This window comes from Myotis davidii, unplaced genomic scaffold, assembly GCF_000327345.1.
Source record: "Myotis davidii unplaced genomic scaffold, ASM32734v1 scaffold685, whole genome shotgun sequence".
Classification (NCBI taxonomy): domain Eukaryota; kingdom Metazoa; phylum Chordata; class Mammalia; order Chiroptera; family Vespertilionidae; genus Myotis; species Myotis davidii.
In genome coordinates, this window is record NW_006295823.1 from 364555 (window position 1) to 367428 (window position 2874).

The window sequence follows — 2874 nt, forward strand, 5'->3', positions numbered from 1 at the left end:
CAGCCTGCCTCCTTCTAGTCCTTTGGAGAGAGAGGGGGGTGGCGAGGAGGGCCCCCTCGGGTAATTTTCCGCGGCTCCCCGACCAAAAGGGTAGGACACCCTGGCCACACACCCAGATTCGTCAGGCGTCCTCTCCGCCTCGCCCTTGAAGGAACCGGAGCAGGAGGCCGGGCTGCCATTTCCGCGGAGCTGAGGGGACCTCCCCAACCCGCTGGCCTCCTGCCCCTCCCCGGGCTCCCCGCTAACTTCCTGCGCTGGCTGAGCCGGAGGGGTCCGCCCGGCCCGTCTGCTTCATCCTGGGAAGCAGCAGATCCCGCGGGGCGCAGGAACTCATTACCCGACTTTTATAAGAAGGAGCAGGGTAGCTGGGAGCCCAGCCGGAAACTGCTTCCAGAAGGCGCCCTGCCTTTCTCAGGAGCTGAGAGAGGAACAACAAATAGGGGTGGGGCAGAGAAATGAATGAATGAGTGAATGAATGCGTGAGTGAGTGACTGGATGAGTGGATGGAAAGCTGACAGGATCGTTGTCTTTGCCTGCCCTGGACATTAAAAAAATATATTATTTTATTGATTTCAGAGAGGAAAGGAGAGGGGGGGGAGAGAGAGAGAGAGAGAGAAACAGAAACATCCATGATGACAGAGTATCATGGATCGCCTGCCTTCTGCACTCCCCACACTGGGGATCCAGCCCACAGCCCTGACTGGGAATGGAACCCTGATCTCTGGGTTCATAGGTCAAGCTCGACCACTGAGCCACGCTGGCCCAGGTGCCCTGGACGCTTTCCACAACGATCTGGCTTAGTTTCCTGGCCTTGCTGGTTAAACTTTCGCTTCCCAGAGTCTCCGAACTTTCATCTCTTGCGAGGAAAGAGCGGTGTTCTTGGGGGAGGGAGGGTCTTTGTTGTTTTTGCTGAGCTTCTAGAACCCAAAACCCAAGAACAGCCAGACTGAGTCCCAGACCCGCATTTGGGCAGGAGGTGTGTGTGTTGGGATGGGGGGGGGGAGTTCAGCTCAAACCAGAGAGAGCAGGTCCCTGGATTCCGGTCCCATATTTCCCATCTCCTGGGAGCCTGGAGCCTCCTTCCGGGAATGGACAGATATTCCTCTCCCAGACCCCATGCCTTCCCCTCCTCCTCCGCTGGAGTCCTTTTGCCTGCTGACTTGTGGGGGGCCATCAGCTCTTTGTGAGGGGACCTGCTGTCTGGGAGAGAGGGGGTGCCCAGCCCCTCCTTGGGGCCCTTTGCTGAGCTCCCAGCAGGCATGAGGGTTTGCAAAGCTCATTGATTTCCGTCCAAAGGGCCTAATTACGTTACTTACAGTAAACAGCCACCCTGCTGTCGGCCTGGCTGCCAAGCTGGGCGGCGGGGAGGGGGGCCTCCGGCTTAGTCCACTTGATTGGCTTCATTTTTGTGTGAAATTGTGTTTCTTTGAGCCACAATCTGACGCCCCAGGACTTCACGGCGGCGTCCAGTCTGCAAATGACATTAGTTCTGATCCCTAGAAAAGAATGGGGGGGAGGGAGTCTTGGGGGTCATGGAAGGGGTGACTATGGCAGCTTCAGAAAATGACAGCATTTTAAGAAGGGAGTCAGGCTCTGCACCCAGAGTTCCCTCCTTCCATTCTCCCCCTCCTTTGTCCCTCCCTTCCTCCCTTCTTCCTTCCCTCCTCCTGCCCTCCCTCCCTCCTTCCCTCCTTCCTTTCCTCTTCCTCTCCTCCCTCCTGCCCTCTCCATCTTTCCAGGTTTGGCACAGGTCCTTGTCCTTCCTGCATTGGGAAGTGGGTGGGCCGCCAGGGGACTCCCCAAGGTGCCCGGATGTGTCAGGACACTGCCCTCTGCTCCTAGGATGGCTGTGGGGAGGGTGGGACCCAGGCGGGCCACAGGGAGGAAGGCACGGAGCAGCCTGCCTCCTCCTCTCCTGTTCAAGCTGGCCGGTTCCCGCAGGCGCCCCAGTTTCCAGCGGCTCGGGGGCGTCTGGAGGTTTGAATGAATTGACCATCTCCCGGGTCTGTGGGCACTTTCTAATAGGGCCCAGGAGGGGCCGCCTGGGACAGAGGGAGACAGAACAGTGTGGCCGCTGGTGAGGTGCTGGCCAGCGCTCACCTTCCCCCCTCCCCAGCGAGGAGCCCCCCCCCTTTACATCCTCTTAAAGTCCCTGCTGTGGTGTCTCTGGCCCCCTGTCCGTCCAGGGCAGTGGGGACCCAAAGTAGCGGGCTGCGCCCAGCTCAGGGGATCCCCAGCACTGCCCACACTGACAAGTGTCCAAGGGGACGCCAGCCTCGCCCACCGTGGTCCCTCAGACCCGACCAGCTAAGAGAGGAAGTCACCCATCCCTCCTTGGACGGGCCAGTGGCATCCTGATGCCCACAGCCCCCCCCCCCACACACACACACACTGATGTCTCCAAGAAACACCTTTCCCCAAAAGTAAACTACAAACACAGCCTCTCCCGGCCCCAATCTCTCGTGGGTGTGAGGGGCGGCCCCAGCCCGAGGTAACTGGGGAGTCCCCACGGGGAGGGAGGGAGGGGGCGACCTGCTTAGAACCCAGAGCGAAGGGCCAGGGGGTGGGCAGTCAGGCAGAGCTCTAAGCCTTTACTTCTTTGGGGGCTGGAAGCGGTGAGTGAGCGGAGGACCAGCAGGTCCCCGGGAGGAAATGCAAAGTTTGGAGGGAGCCAGCCTCCGGTTGGCCCTGAAGAACCCAGGTCTGGTGCCAACTTGGACCCAGCAGGCCGGCTCTCTGGCTCCTGAGCCCGGGCGGGGACCATAAGGGCTCCTTTTAAAACGTGGTTGCCGGGAAGTCTAGGGCGTGTGTGTGTGTGTGTGTGTGTGTGTGTGTGTGATGTGTGGAGTGTGGGGTGTGTGCGCGCGCGCGCCC

General features: G+C 60.1%; 1 protein-coding gene across 1 annotated transcript in view; it reads left to right on the top strand.

The window, feature by feature from the left end:
* The window catches only part of LHX9 (LIM homeobox 9), a 65161-nt gene that overhangs the window by 20450 nt on the left and 41837 nt on the right, over positions 1-2874 (top strand). The window lies entirely within an intron of this gene.